Source organism: Phoenix dactylifera, unplaced genomic scaffold (assembly GCF_009389715.1).
Source record: "Phoenix dactylifera cultivar Barhee BC4 unplaced genomic scaffold, palm_55x_up_171113_PBpolish2nd_filt_p 000454F, whole genome shotgun sequence".
In the NCBI taxonomy this organism is placed as follows: Eukaryota; Viridiplantae; Streptophyta; class Magnoliopsida; order Arecales; family Arecaceae; genus Phoenix; species Phoenix dactylifera.
The window spans coordinates 144,616-161,613 of NW_024067884.1; the positions used below are offsets into that span (position 1 = coordinate 144,616).

The 16,998-nt window shown below is 40.3% G+C and overlaps 1 non-coding gene and 2 pseudogenes across 1 annotated transcript; 1 reads left to right on the forward strand and 2 right to left on the reverse strand.

Annotated features, from left to right (window-relative positions):
* Positions 1 to 741: 741 nt before the first annotated feature.
* LOC120106091 lies at positions 742 to 9,733 on the reverse strand (annotated as a pseudogene).
* On the forward strand, positions 5,417 to 5,516 carry LOC120106094 (annotated as a pseudogene).
* Positions 9,734 to 9,936: 203 nt separating the features above from the next.
* LOC113461034 lies at positions 9,937 to 10,042 on the reverse strand. The gene has a single exon (XR_003382974.2). It is a non-coding gene; the product is annotated as a small nucleolar RNA R71 (small nucleolar RNA).
* Positions 10,043 to 16,998: the final 6,956 nt, after the last annotated feature.

Genomic DNA, 16,998 nt, shown 5'->3' on the forward strand with positions numbered 1-16,998 from the left:
TTATGCAAGAAAAGAAATGGTAGACTGAACCATATAAATATTTTTATTATATATGTGACTGCATCGTGACTATAGGTCAACCAAAGTCGGATCATAAGGCACCTAAGTAATCTAGTCGGGATATTCAACCTCTATCTTTATGTGAAAACCAAATTCTGAACCTTATGGTACGAACAAGGATACTCATACTTCTTTTATAGATAGGGCTAACAAAAATGTAGTTAACAAATATGAACTCCTGAGGCCTTCCTATTGTCATTAAGTACACGTGTGGGAATCTAATAATAGGTCTCTGATCAGTCATAGTATGCATGTGTTCCTTGCCTTAATAGTTGTACACACTCAATATGAAAATACATGTGCATTTGCTCAGAAAAGAAAGTAATAGAATAAATCAAATGCAAAAACAAGTTTTTTTTTTTTTGATCAAAATATTTCCCTCCCCCCAACTTAAACATTGCATTGTCCTCAATGTAAAAAAATGCAAGAAAACTATATATGAGAGACAATAGAGAAAATAATAGAGAGAAGAAGAATACCTTGAGCTGTTGATTTCCAGAAAAGAAGACCTACAAAATAAGAAGAAAACTAGAAATAAAAGAAAAAATAATAATTCTAACTAATATACACATAGCTTGGCCTTCGTGTTCAGTCATAAGAAGGCTCCTCCAAGGAAAAGGAGTCCTCTTCATCTGCAAAATTTTCAAGAAAAGGTTTTAATTTGTGTCCATTAACCTTAAAAATTTTGCCATCCTGTGGATTCTCAATTTCAATTGCCCCGTGTGGAAAAATAGTTTTTACAATGAAAGGACCTGTCCATCTTGATCGTAACTTTCCAAGAAACAGATGTAAGCGAGAGTCATACAAAAGAACTTTTTGTGCAGGTTCAAAAGATTTTCTTAGAATTGAGTTATCATGCCTAATTTTCATTCGTTCTTTACAAAGTCTAGCATTGTCATACGCATCCCGACGAATTTCATTCAATTCACTTAATTGTAATTTTCTAGCGAAACCAGCATCTGACAGTTCAAAGTTTAATTTTCTAATGGCCCAATACGATTTATGCTCTATTTCAACAGGTAGATGATATGCTTTTCCATAGACTAGCCGATACGGGGACATACCAAGAATAGTTTTATAAGCAGTACGGTAAGCCCACAATGCGTCAGAAAGTTTTAAAGACCAGTCTTTGCATGATGGATTCACTGTTTTCTCTAAAATTCATTTAATTTCCTGATTGGCTAACTCTACTTGGCCACTAGTCTACGGGTGATAAGGAGTTGCAATTCTATGAGTGATACCGTACTTTCGCAATAGGATCTCAAAAGGCTTATTACAGAAATGTTTTCCCCCATCACTAATTATAACCTTGGGCATCCCAAACCTAGAAAATATGTTTTCTTTAAAAAATTTTAAAACTGGTTTGTGGTCATTTGTTCGACAAGATACAGCTTCCACCCATTTGGACACATACTCAACACCAACCAAAATGTACTCATATCCAAAAGACGGTGGGAATGGGCCCATGAAATCAATGCCCCACATGTCAAAAATTTCAATAGCAGTAATGGGCTGAAGAGGCATCATTTGCCTACGAGTTAGACTTCCAACACGTTGACATGGGTCACATGTCCTACAGAACTCGTGGGCATCTTTAAATAGTGTAGGCCAATAAAAACCACATTGTAACACTTTAGCTGCCGTTTTCTTAGATGCAAAGTGTCCTCCGCAAGCATTGGCATGACAGAAAGAGAGTACACTTTGTATCTCATGATCCGGAATGCATCTTCTAAAGATTTGATCATTGCAATACTTGAACAAATAAGGGGCATCATAATAATAACTCCTTACTTCACGCAAGAAATTATTCTTATCATTCGATCCCCAATGCCCCGGCATCCGGTTCGTGACAAGAAAGTTTACAATATCAGCATACCATGGCATAGTAGAAAGTGTAAACAATTGCTCTTCAGGGAACGAGTCCTTGATGGGCAACTGTGGCACCAAATCATGAACAACTAGCCGTGATAAATGGTCAGCAACCACATTCTCTACTCCCTTTTTATCTTTGATAGTGATGTCAAATTCCTGGAGTAGAAGTATCCATCGTATTAAGCGTGGTTTGGCATCTTTCTTATCCAATAAATATTTTAGCGCTGCATGATCTGTAAAGATAACAATAGGAGCACCAAGAATATAAGAGCGAAATTTGTCTAATGCAAATACTACTGCAAGCAATTCCTTCTCGGTGGCGGTGTAATTCATTTGAGCATCATTTAATGTTTTGCTTGCATAGTAGATGACATATGGCTTATTATACTTGCGTTGTCCTAGGACAGCTCCTATCGCATAGTCACTAGCATCGCACATGATCTCAAAAGGTAATGACCAATCAGGTGGTCGCACGATGGGTGCAGTGCTAAGCATAGCCTTCAATTTTTCGAATGCCTCTTGACATGTTTCAGTCCAATTGAACGGTGTATCAAGGGATAGGAGGTTACATAATGGTCGAGCTATGATACTAAAGTTCTTGATGAACCTCCTATAAATCCGGCATGACCCAAAAATGATCTAACATCTCTAACCGTCTTGGGTGCAGGTAGCTTGGCGATTAGGTCAATCTTAGCTCTATCAACTTCCATGCCCTTCGATGAAACAATATGTCCTAGGACAATTCTCTTTGGCACCATGAAGTGGCATTTCTCCCAATTCAGTATCAAATTCTTTTTCCATGCATCGAGCTAAGACTGCTTGTAAATGTGACAGGCAATCATCAAATGAATCGCCAAAAATAGAAGAAATCATCCATAAACACTTCTAAAAATTTCTCGTTCATTTCTCCAAAAATGCTAAGCATACACCTTTGGAATGTTGCAGGTGCATTACACAACCCGAATGGCATCCGACGGAAAGCGAATGTGCCAAAAGGACAAGTGAAGGTAGTCTTCTCTTGATCCTCAGGTGAAATTTCGATTTGGTAGTACCCGGAATAGCCATCGAGAAAACAATAGAATTTGTGTCCTACAACTCTTTCCAAAACTTGGTCTAGGAAGGGTAGGGGAAAGTGATCTTTCCTAGTGACCAAATTCAATTTTCGGTAGTCAACACACATGCGCCAACTTGTCGGAACACGAGTTGGAACTAGTTCACCCTGATCATTTTTTACTACCGTCAGACCTGCTTTCTTGGGCACGACTTGAGTAGGACTCACCCACTTGCTATCGAAAATTGGGTAGATAATACCCACGTCAAGCAACTTGAGGACTTCTGCTTTAACCACATCTCTCATCGTAGGATTCAACCTGCGTTGCATTTGCCTTGTGGTTTTGGCATTGTCCTCCAAATATATCCGGTGCGTGCAAATTAAAGGGCTAATCCCCTTCAAGTCGGCAATAGACCATCCTAAAGCTCCCTTATGATTCTTTAGAACACCAAGTAATTTTCTTTCTTGGGCATGATCCAGATCAGATGAGATGATTATAGAAAATGTGTCATCGGATCCAAGAAAGGCATGCTTGAGTTCCTTCGATAAAGGTTTCAACTCGAGCTTAGGTGTTTGTTCATGGGATGGTACTATCTTTGCTTTTCGAGGTGGCAACTGTTCAAATTCCTCTATTCGCGGTCTCCACCCATTGACCATCATAACATCCGAATTATCTAAACCAGGTGGGACCACATCATTAGCAGTACCTTCAGAACACCAATCTATCAAACCATTATCGGCCGATTCAGTAAATGTTTCTTTTAACAAATATTCTTCCGCAATGGTTTCAACCCATTCAACTTCTTTACTTTCTTCATGATCACTGGGTTGTTTACCTATATTAAAGACGTTCAGTTCCAAGGTCATATTGCCAAAAGAAAGCTTCATGATACCATTCCTACAATTGATCAATGCATTAGAAGTTGCAAGGAATGGACGTCCTAAGATGACCGGAATCTGAGATGGTGAATTGGAAGCCGGATGTGTGTCCAGTACGATAAAGTCGACAGGAAAATAGAACTTGTCTACTTAGACCAACACATCTTCGATAATCCCTCTAGGGACCTTCACTGACCGGTCAGCTAATTGTAAGGTCACAGTTGTTGGCTTCAACTCACCCAAACCGAGTTGTTCATATACCGTATATGGCAACAAATTCACACTCGCTCCTAAATCTAGCAATGCTCGCTCAATCCTAAAATTGCCAATGATGCACGAGATAGTTGGGCAACCTGGATCCTTATATTTAGGGAGAATGTTATGCTGTAAAATTGCAATCATATTTTCAGCCAAAAATGCCTTCTTCTTGACATTTAAACGACGCTTGACAGTGCACAAATCTTTTAAAAATTTTGCATAGGAAGGCACTTGTTTGATTGCATCAAGAAGAGGTACATTGATTTTTACTTGCTTAAAAAGCTCAAGAATTTCAGAGTTTGGTTCAAGCTTTTGCAAGGGCTTTAATCTTTGTGGAAATGGTGCAGAAAAAGGACATTCAATTTTTTCAGTAGATGTTGGTGCTTCAGTTTCTTCATTATCCTTTTCTTTTGTCTTGGGAGGGTCGGAATCAGGTATGACTTGTGTTTGTTCTGGGACTGGTCGGTCAATAATCTTTCCACTTCGCAAAGTTATTATACTCTTTGCTTTGCTCTTTATGCGAAGTTGAAGATGATGCATTACTACCGCCATAGGACTTGAGGATTAGGTTGTGGTTGAGCTGGTAGCTTACCTTTCTCTTGAGCACTTAAAACAGTGGTCAGCGTTGTCAGTTGATTTCTCAATTCATCATTGATTTTGGCTTGACCTTGCATGAAAGATTGCAAAGTTTCTTCGAGACTGGATTTTTGAGGGGGTGGGTGTGCATAATGAGGTTGCGGAGGTGGAGGAGTTGGGTTATATACTTGTTGAGGTTGGTCATTCCTCCACCTGAAATTTGGATGGTTCTTCCATCCGGGGTTGTAAGTACCCGAAAAAGGATTATTGAAAGATTTTTGATAGGTATTCATAACATTGGCCTGATCGTGCAAGACTTCCTTGAATACGGGTATTGTGGGGCAATCAGTGATGAGATGGCCAGGCATCTCGCAAATCCTACAACACTCGCTGTTATGTTCTACGGTCTTGACGGGTTCAATTCTTCTAAGTTCAATTTCCTCTACCTTCCTAGTAAGGGCTGCCATTTTAGCCTGAATATCATCCTGAGTATTAAGGTTGCAAAGGCCCCCGTGTGGAATGCTAGTAGGCTTAGGCAAAGATTTATTCACTCTATCCCCTGTATCCCATAATTGTGCAGTCTCTGCGAGAGAGTCTAAATAGTCCCATGCCTCATCGGGTTGCTTTTCCAGAAATAGACCATTACACATAGTCTCTATAAATTGTTTCAACTGTGGAGACAACCCTTCGTAAAAGAAACTAATGGTTCTCCATGTTTCAAACCCATGATGAGGACAAGAAAGAAGCAAATCTTTAAATCTCTCCCAGCATTCATAAAATGTTTCATGGTCTTTTTGTTGGAAATTACTAATGTGCCGTTTTAAAAAGTTAGTCCTTTGTGCGGAAAAGAATTTTTTCAAGAATTCTCTTTGCATATCATGCCATGTTCCTAGCGATCTAGGTCTCAAGGAGTTCAGCCATGTTTTGGCTTTATCCTTTAAGGAAAAAGGAAACAAGGTCAATTTAAGGACATCTTCCGATACATTTGGCACTCTAAATGTGATGCTAATTTTCTCAAAATTCTTAAGATAAAGATAAGGGTTCTCAGATTCCATTCCATGATACTTGGCAAGCAATTGAATTACTCCTGGTTTGATTTCAAAGTGTCCTACATTTTCAGGAATAATCATGCATGAAGGTTGACTAGTCCTAGTGGAATGTAAGTATTGTCGAAGTGTCATAACTGGGGGTCTACCTTCATCACCATGGTGACTTCCTATATCATCAGGAAAATTTGCCATCTCACAAGGTGTGAGATACTGCGAAGGAATTTCAAGGATGTGTCCTAAGGGATGATCTAAAGTTGTGCGACTTAATCGATCGGTGTCGTCCCTATTCCAACCTAGCATACAAAATTTAATTATTTTTTTTATGTTTTTTAAAAAAATATAAATATAAATATAAGTACCAACTAAAGATACCCTAAAAACTACACCCTAAAACAAAAATCTATTCACAATCAAACATGCAACTAAACATTACACCTCAATTTCTAATGTTTTTCTTAAATTTCTAGACAGCTCCTAACTGGTTTGAAGAGGGCAACCTAAGCCTCCAATCCGGTCTAATGAACCGAGTTGACCAGGTAAGCTCCCAGGTAAGTGGAGGGGTCACGATGCGTTCGCAAAGGTCCCACTTAAAAATCCACTTGCCTCGAACAGATGAACTGTCTCCCTTATAGGGACAAAGCTTGCCTAGACATCAACTAAGCCACAGAGCAAAATTGGTGCAACTTTCGGTGGTCTTCATCCTATTGAGCTCGAATGTCCTTAGGGGCCAACGTTCTAGTTGATTTTAGTTAAGGTTAGGATATTTATGCAATGGGGTGATTTTTGGCTAAGGACGAGTGATGAAATTCCCGACCTTATCTCTTTAAATGGGTTCAAGCCCTTAGAGTATTTATGCTGATGCATATACTATATGCAACAATCAAGAGATTTTTTTTTAAATATTTTATGACATGACATTAAATTTCATTGAATAGGTGATCAAAGCAAATTATTTATTTTTTTAAAATTTTATGAATTGAAGTTTGAAATTTGAATTCTGAAATTTGAAATTTGAAATTTTAAGTTTTTCTCTTTTTTTAAAAAAAATTTTCAATTAGCAACAAGGGTCAATGAAGATATGTTAACAATAAAATTCTGATTCAAACAATTAAATGCAGAAAATTCCAAAACAGACAGCAGCAGTTTTCATACTAATCTGATAGTCTTAAAAGTTTCCGAATGTCAATCAGATGAAAGAAACACAGGTCCTGCACCTGACGACCAAATTTGAGTTCAATCAGACGGTTAATTTCTTTGATATCAGAGTTGATGTAGACTGTGCAGGGAAAAAAAACAGTAATAAAGATTTTTTTTTCAAAAGAAAAATACTAACAATCAACTAAAAATTAACTCTAAATTATACTAATAAATCAGCCGTTCTCCGGCAACGGCGCCAAAAACTTGATGCAAAAATAAAATTGTTCTCCCAAGTGCAGGAGAATCGCACAAGTAGTAAATTCTCGGAAGTCCGAGGTCGAATCCTCAGGGAACGAAATATATGTGAGACTATTTAGTATAATTTCAGATTAATCAATTCAATAAATTTGTGGATTAAAATGATGTTTTGATTTTCAAAAATTAAATGCAAAGAATAATAAACAAAATTCAATGAAATAAAGATGGTAGGGATCTGGAATCCCCCTTGATGATATTGCATCCAAGGAATAAACTCTATGGTTCTTGATTAAAGATTAAATGTAGGATAGATCTAATCATGTATATGTTTTCATGAACATATGAACTCAATTTCTAAGCATCCATCGTGCTTTCTACGTCTACGACGAATCAAATACTAAAGCAATCCATATATCAATAATCATAATCCATTAAAAATCTATCTATGAAATAACTACGCATGGATCAAGAACATATCAATAAATATAAACCATTGAAAGCAAAAGTTTAGAGTTTACTTCAAAGAGCAATACATCAAAGGTTCCTCCATCACCCTCCCTAGGACTTTAGCTACTCATTGAAACATTAATCCCCCTTTCATTTTCTTTCTTTTTTTTCTTTTCTTTTCTTTTTCGGAAACAGAGTGCGCTCTGTTTCCCTTCTCTGTTTTTTTCGAATGGGAGTGGCCTTCTGGTTCACCGAATGGGGGATATATATAACAACTCTCCCCCCAACCGAGAGAGGTGTCAAGCTGGCCTTCGATCCCTTCTTCGCACGCGGTGGAGATGACCGGATGAGGCTGTGGATGCGGGAGAATCGGACGCGGAAACCTTTCGCGGGATGCTAGGGGATCTGATGCACGAGATCATCACGGACGGTTGGCTTGCAGACGCGGCAAAGATCCGTCGCTGGGAGGTGGAACGTGGACGGATGGATCACAGGAGAATCTGGACTCTGCTGTGAACTGGGACGCGGGAGATGCGCTGGATGGTTGCGGACGCTGGCAAGATCTGATCGCGAACGGAAGGAGGTTTGGAGCTGGGATGCGTGGACTGCGAGGAAGACGGAAGAGCTGGGACGCGTAACCTGCGGCAGAAGGAATGTTGATTGCATGGGAGCCGAACCGGAAGATCAAGACGTGGACTCGACTGGGAAGCTCTGGATCACACGCGAGCTGCTCGTGGGATGATGGGAGCTGATCACATGCGGACGGGGTCTGAGAAGCTGATGTGGCTAGAACTCGGGAGATTGCTATGAACTGGGACTCGGATGCAAGATGGCTTCACAAGCAGAGAAGACGGACTGCTGGCGCTTGGGCTAAGATGCAGAAGAAGCTGGGTCGCACGAGATGCTGGGAAGGCTTCACAGATATGGGGTGCTGGATGCTTCGTAGATGCACGAGAGAAACACTTGATCGCAGGTTCCACGAGTTGGGAGAAAGGCTGATCGCGGCATGATTGGATCACGGATCCTGAGACGCCGGAGGGTCTTGAGAGGGCTGATGTGGCTCACGGACACGTCAAGGATGCTGAAGTGCTTATGAACGGCTGAATCTAGGCTCTGCTTTGCAGCTGGGAAGAGATGAATTTATATAATGATAAAAATTATAATAAGTGTTAAGGATAAAATATTTAATCATGTAAATGTTAACACCTATTATTTATCATTATTTTGCTAGCATTAGGCTAAGTTAATTGGTACTTAGATCGCACTTTTGTGCTCTCATCATTTATCAAACATTGGCAGTGTAGTTTAGAAATAAATGCACACCCTTGTGACCTACATTCAAGAATTTCACAGATCATAATGAATTTATATTAATTTCTATGATCACGAAAATAGACAGGATTAATATAGATATAGGTGTTATGTCTTGAAAGAGGATATCACATAACAAAAGGGATTCGGTCATTGTAATTAGCAACAATATTAACAATCAGATTTAAATTCATTGAAGGAATTTAATTGATGAAATCCAAGCGCTAGGAACCTTACATATTTGATTTTTTAGGTTAAGAATTACAGTCAGTCGCATCAATTTGGGGTCGTCTAAATAATATAGAAAATTTATAAATTGGTACTTGGAATCACCTTCTTGTAGAACGATACTCTTTTTATCTTGTTCTACTTGTCACGACCCATGCACTTGTGGTAGAGTCTAGGGACTATCAAGTTTTTGGCACCGTTGGCGGGGAGGATTGTTTTTAATATCAATACAAATAATTTTCTGTATTCATTTAGACTGTTTTGTTCTTTTTGTTAATTTACGTTTTCTGTATTTAGTGTATGCCACGAATCTGTGAGCTAATTGAGCCTTTTGATCTAGAAATTGAAAGAACCCTACAAGCATTAAGAAAACAACAAAAGATTAGAGCTAAAGCAAAAACAAGCAGTAGCCATGGCAGATAACCAAGATAAACCAGAATAAAAGGTTGTTGAGTGACTATGCCGTGTTAAATGTCAATGGTGCTCAACCCAGTATTGTGAGACCTACAGTCAATGTTTAATAATTTTGAGATTAAGCCTGGTCTCATCCAGATGGTGCAGTAGGAGCAGTTTGGTGGAGGACCTGCTGAGGATCCACATGCAACATCTTGCCAACTTTTTGGAGATTTTGTGATATAATCAAGATGAAATGGAGTTAGTTATGATGCTATTCGACTCCGACTTTTTCCATTTTCTCTAAAGGATAAAACCAAGGCCTGGTTGAATTCCAAAGCGCCTAACTCTTTCACCACCTGGAATGCCTTGTCACAAGCTTTTCTGAAGTAAGTATTTTCCCTGGGTAAGACCGCCAAACTTAGAAATGATATACCAGTTTTGCTCAATTTTGATGGTGAATCTTTGTATGAAACCTAGAGAGGTTTAAGGATTTGCAGAGGAAGTGTCCACATCATGGTCTTCCTGACTCGCTGAATTGTACAGACTTTCTATAATGGATTAACACATTCAGTTAGGATTGCCATAGATGCAGCTGCAGAAGGTACTTTAATGAAGTAAGTCAACAGAAGAGGCATATGAGTTGTTGGAAGAAATGGCCTCCAACAATTATCAGTGGTCTAATGAAAGAGGTATGCCTAAGAAAGTTCCAGGTATGTATGTTGTAGATGGCATAAATATGTTGAATGCCAAGGTTGATTCTCTGGTAAAAATGTTCGGTAAGCTGGATAATGTGAATTCCATTTCTAGTCCTGTATTGAGTTGTGATTGCTGTGGAGGAGCTCACATGAGTCTTGATGGTATGCAGGCAGCAGCAGCAGAACAACCCTTATTCCAACACATACAACCCAGGCTGGAGGAATCATCCCAAATTTTCATGGAAAGATCAAGGTAACCAAGGTAGCAGTTCTAGACCTCTCCAACTTTCTGGTTTCCAACCAAGACCATCCCAACCAGAAAGTAAGCAGTCTTGGGAGATAGCTATTGAGAAGTTAGCCAATGCCAGTTCAGAGAGATTTGAGAGATTGGAAGCAAAGGTTGACCAGTTGGCGAGTTCCAATAGAAATGTAGAGATGCAATTGGGGCAGTTAGCCAATTCCATCAATTCTCGTAGACAGAGTAATTTTTCTAGTAAGACAGAGGTCAATTCGAAGGAGCATTGTAAGGCAGTCATCTTGAGAAGTGGTAAGCAACTTGGTCAGGTAAGTGGTGAGATTGTAGTTGGTGATGAAGTAGACTATGAAGAGGTGAGCAAGAAGGTCAGTGAAGAAGTTGAGGACCTAGCCAAGACACCATCCCCACTACCCACCAGTCGAATCTTATGTTTCTCTCATTCCTTTTCCTCAAAGGCTTAAGCAGAATAAAATTGATCAACAGTTTGAGAAATTTTTGAAAGTGTTTTAGGCAGCTTCACATTAATATTCCTTTTGCAGACGCCTTAGCACAATTTCTGCATATACAAAATTTTTAAAGGTGATCATGTCTAAGAAGAGAAAATTGGAAGATTTCGAGACCATTGCTGTAATAACCCCAAAATTTTTTTTTATATAAAAAGGGATAGAATAGTCCTTTAAAATTGATATAAGGGGTAAAATTGGAAGGAATCAAAAGTTAATGGCATAACCGTAGATATGTTGAAGTGGCAGGGGCAAATTGGGAATTTAATAATATTAAAAAAGGGTGAATAGTGTTTTGATGTGATTTAATTGGAGGGTTTGAGCTACGGAATGAAGCAGAGAAAGAAAGAGGGAGGGGGTTCACAGACGGCAACAGAGAGGAAGAAAAAGAAGGAGAGGAAATGAAAGGAAGAAAGGAAGAGGAAGAAGAAGAAGAAAAAGAAAAGGAAGGAGATCCGGTTGCGCTGCCAGCTGAAGGGAAAAACATAGATCTCCTTCCCCTCTACGCAAGGACCCTCGATTTCCAAAAAGAAAAAGGTAAATATCCATCCCTATCTAGTCTTTTGATGACATTAGGCTATACAAAGGGTGGATATAGTCTAGAGGGGTCGGATAAGGGTTGTAGAGGTGGTTAAAAGAGGAAGAATCGGATTTTAACAAATTTTTCCGGTACTACGGAAAAACTGTGTCGAAGTCCCAACTTCGGCGAATTATTTAGGGGGTCAAACGGCCTCCGATGATGATGCATGTTACCTCTTTGGAATCCTCTATGAGTGTAGAATGTTAGGTAAAAATTTCATCAAATTTGGAGTTTGGAAAGTGGATCAAAACTAGGATAAAGTAACTCACTGTCAGTCCGGGTTACTGTTCATCCGAGTGGAAAATAAGGGATTTCATGCTATAATAGAGTATTAAGCCTAGATCAAGCTAAAAGGGACCTTGTACTCATGCAAAGGAGTCCCCTAATACAGCATAAATGGTGAGTTAATTAATGAAAAAGAAAAAGAGAAAAGAAAAGAAAAGATTTAGGGAACGGGGGAGTTGAATCAATTAAAGTTCCCTATTTATAATTGGCACGTAGATTATAGCCCTTGATACAAAACTAAATATATTGTAAATGCATGTATCATTAGGCAAGAAGCTAGGGAACAAGAGGAAGAAGTTCCCACTGCCAGCTGTAGATTTTGGAGGCGTATCAAGGCTTGTGCCAGATTGACAGGTGAGTGGGAGTCATGTACTTTGCATCATGAGCATCCTTATTCATTTTCATGAATGTCGCCAAGTGTGAATTGATTCCACTTGAGCATATTGATTGATATTGTAGTAGATTCCTCGTATAATCTTGATTCTCCAGCTTGATTATTCTGTACTGCATTTGAGGGAACATTGAGAGGAATTACGAGGGTTGATGAGTAATATAAATTGATTCCGAATTGTGAATAACTTCTTTTGTAAATTGATTTCATTTCCTCCATTTCAAAGATTTTGTAAGCCTTCTTAGTGGTATATTGAGTTGTATTGCACTTCGTTGACCCTCACTCCCAAACCTGATGTTAGTTTATGATTGGGTCGGAGTCGAGTGAGTGGTAGTCTTAATTATGCTCCTTTTAGTAGAGTATTGGGAGGGTGCATTATGGCATTCATGCATGGCTTGACAGTATCTGCAGGACACCTATAGTCGATGGGGTTGAACATCGGCCTTTGTGCACATAGTAGCCTTCTGGGTGGGCGGAGCCCAGTCCCTTCCTAGGGGGGGACACGGCCCTAGGCGTAGGATCGGCCGGTCCTACGACTTATATTCTGCTTGCCGCCGGGCATAGTAAGACCCCGCGAGGTGCAGTATGGCTTTCCGCGGATGTAGAATTCCCGCGAGGTGCCGTTTAGTATGTAGATGTGAGATGGATTTCTGTTCTGGATACTGGCCAGCATTTATATGATCAGTGTGGTGTCTTATCCTGCATATGCATGTGACAGTAGGGAGTTGTTGCTGGTTCGCCTGGGGCGTAAAACCCACCTCCCGATAGCTGTCTAGCATTTATGTTATCGGTATGGTGTCTTATCCTGCATATGCATGTGACAGTAGGGAGTTGTTGCTGGTTCGCCTGGGGCGTAAAAACCCACCTTCCGACAGCTGTCTAGTGATGATTTACATATTGGTGTGGTGTCATATTCGATATATGCATATGGCAGTAGGGAGTTGTTGCTGGTTCGCCTGGGGCGTAAAAACCCACCTCCCGATAGCTGTCTAGTGATGATTTCAGCATATTGACACCTGATTTGTATGTTCCAGCATTATGATCTGTTGAGCATATTCATGAGTAGCATATATGTTTACTTGATTATTCCATATATGCTTCAGATGAGTTGATATTGATTGTGGTGATATTGATGATTTACTCTATATTCTCTATGTTGAGTTCATGTTCATGTTGTTATTGATCTTGAGATTTCATCTCGAGCCATGATTATATTCTGTCTCATGTGCATAGTACTCTCTACTCCACTCACTGAGTATTTATATACTCACTCCCCAGTTTGATATTTTTGATTGCAGGGCAGGTATTGTATAGAGAGGAGCCAGGATTAGTGGTTGCCTGCTAGCTGTGCCGCTCCATAGTATAGTATAATGTAGATAGAGGTTTATCCCTTTTGGTGTATTATAAACCTTCTATTATATATAGTGTATAGTTACAGTCATAGATCCTGTTGTGGATATGGGTTTGACCATGGATGGAATGGAAACCAGATTTTTATACAGATGAGTTATATGCCTGAGATGATGTATTGATATATATTGTCCAGGTTCATTATGTGACGGATTATGTGATTGCTGCTCTGACAGGTAGTGTTGTTGTATGTATTGAGATAATCCTGACAGGTCACTATAGAAAAGTGATCATTTTGTGCATGTATCATGCCAAATTTTTCAAGATTTATTGATGATTGATAGGTAGTAGGGTTCTACGCGGTGGCTGGTGGCCTTATGCCTACCCGCACCCTAGGACCGTCGCGGCGGCCCGCCGGGAACGGGGCGGGGGTCGTGACAAAGCTTGGTATCAGAGCAAAGGTTAAGAAGAGTTCTGTCAGAGCAATAGGATGAGTCAGGATTAAGTATAGGATTATACTATGGAGCATAGGATTTTTCTATATTTTATGAGTCATTTACAATTCAGTAAAATATATTATGACTCAGTGTGTAACGACTACCCTCTTTTTTTAACTCTTTTAGAGACATATAAAGAATACCTCCAAGGAGAGGATCTGCTCGTCTGGAAGGAGGATGGAGCCAGATATAGCATTGGATGCGGGTTCTGCACATGTCGAGCCCCAAAGAGAAAAATCTCCTCCTGCTGATAGACGGAGGGTTGATGATCAAGGAGAGGTAGGAAGTAGAGATGCATTGATGGAACAGTTACTGGCGGAGAATCAGGCTCTGAGGGAGCAGATTGCTCGGGGGAAATCTCCTGCCCCGTCAGTAGTATCCATCCCACTCCTGTACCTGTGCCAAGAAGTTTGGCCAGGCGAGCTCTAGATGATAGGGGATTACTGTACAGGAATTTCTAGGCTCAGAACCCCGGAGTTTAAGGGGGAAGAAGGTGAAGATCCTCAGAGATTTCTGGAGGAGACTGAAAAGATGATACGGAGACTACTCTGTTCTGATGCAAGAGCTATAGAACTTGTAGGGCTTACAATGAAGGAAGATGCCTGGGGCTGGTACCAGAGGCACGTGGAGGACAGATTGTACAGTAGGAATCCTCCAACCTGGGAAGAGTTCAGGCAAGCAGTGATGGATGAGTTCTTGTCTCCAGCTGAGAGGCAGAATCGGGCTCTTCAGTTTGAGAGGCTGAAGCAGATGCCCGGAATGAGCGTATCTGAGTACGCTCGTGAGTTCACTAGATTGGGGAAGTATGCTCCTTACATCATCCCCACTGAAGCTGCCAGGATAGAAAGATTCAGGCGAGGTCTGATTTCCCCGCTTTATAATGCAGTACTGGCAGTAGAGGTCCCCACCTTATCTAGGCTGATTGATAAAGCAAAACAGTGGGAGACCAGAAACAAAGAGGAAAGAGCTGAAAGAGAACAGAGGAAAATGAGTATGGGGAAAGGGCAAAGCAGTAGAGATAGATCTGAGGGAGTAGATCTCTCGGAGGGCCCGATGGAGCAGTCTGTACGCTCAGCTCCACCTGCCCCACGTAAGAGGAAATGGAGGGAAAGAGGTCAATCACAAGATACTTTTCTACCATCAGTACCTCGTCCTCCAGTCACTATGGCCAGAACTGAATCTAGGTTCCAATCATGGCCAGTATGTGGCATATGTGGGAAGCAGCACCCTGGCAGATGCAGAATGGGTCAGGGAGTGTGCTACAGATGTGGACAGCCGGGTCATTTTGTCAGAGAATGCCCGCAGGGTGCCACCCAGCAGTTTGTGCCTTTGGCATCCTATCCTTCTGTGCAGATGGACAGGCCTAGTAGTAGGGGCCTGTAGGCAGAGGTAGAGGTCAAGCACACATCACAGCAGAGTGCTGGACCATCTCACTGTCAGCTCCAGTAGGCAGAGGGCAAGGAAGGGTGTTCACGGTAAATCCACAGGAGGCACAGACATCGAATGCAGCTATGACAGGTAATTTACTCTTTTAAATTCGAGGACGAATTTTATATAAGGAGGGGAGGATGTAATAACCCCAAAATTTTTTTTTATATAAAAAGGGATAGAATAGTCCTTTAAAATTGATATAAGGGGTAAAATTGGAAGGAATCAAAAGTTAATGGCATAACGTAGATATGTTGAAGTGGCAGGGGCAAATGGGAATTTAATAATATTAAAAAAGGGTGAATAGTGTTTTGATGTGATTTAATTGGAGGGTTTGAGCTACGGAATGAAGCAGAGAAAGAAAGAGGGAGGGGTCTCAGACGGCAACAGAGAGGAAGAAAAAGAAGGAGAGGAAATGAAAGGAAGAAAGGAAGAGAAGAAGAAGAAGAAAAAGAAAAGGAAGGAGATCCCGGTTGCGCTGCCAGCTGAAGGGAAAAACATAGATCTCCTTCCCCTCTACGCAAGGACCTCGATTTCCAAAAAGAAAAAGGTAAATATCCATCCCTATCTAGTCTTTTGATGACATTAGGCTATACAAAGGGTGGATATAGTCTAGAGGGGTCGGATAAGGGTTGTAGAGGTGGTTAAAAGAGGAAGAATCGGATTTTAACAAATTTTTCCGGCACTACGGAAAAACTGTGTCGAAGTCCCAACTTCGGCGAATTATTTAGGGGGTCAAACGGCCTCCGATGATGATGCATGTTATCTCTTTGGAATCCTCTATGAGTGTAGAATGTTAGGTAAAAATTTCATCAAATTTGGAGTTTGGAAAGTGGATCAAAACCGGGATGAAGTAACCACTGTCAGTCGGGTTACTGTTCATCCGAGTGGAAAATAAGGGATTTCATGCATAATAGGTATTAAGCCTAGATTAGGCTAAGGAGACCTTGTACTCATGCAAGGAGTCCCTAATACACATAAATGATGAGTTAATTAATAAAAAAGAAAAAGAGAAAGAAAAGAAAAGATTTAGGGAACGGGGGAGTTGAATCAATTAAAGTTCCCTATATTATAATTGGCACGTAGATTATGCCCTTGATACAAGACTAAATGTATTGTAAATGCATGTCACAGTTGGGCAAGAAGCTAGGGAACAAGAGGAAGAAGTTCCCCACTGCCTGCTGTAGATTTTGGAGGCGTATCAGGCTGTGCCGGATTGACAGGTGAGTGGGAGTCATGTACTTTGCACCATGAGCATCCTTAATTCATTTTCATGAATGTCGCCAAGTGTGAATTGATTCCACTTGAGCATATTGATTGATATTGTAGTAGATTCCTCTATAATCTTGATTCTCCATGCTTGATTATTCTGTACATGCATTTGAGGGAACATTGAGAGGAATTACGAGGGGTTGATGAGTAATCAAATTGATTCCGAATTGTGAAATGATTTCTTTTGTAAATTGATTTCATTTCCTCTATTTCAAAGAT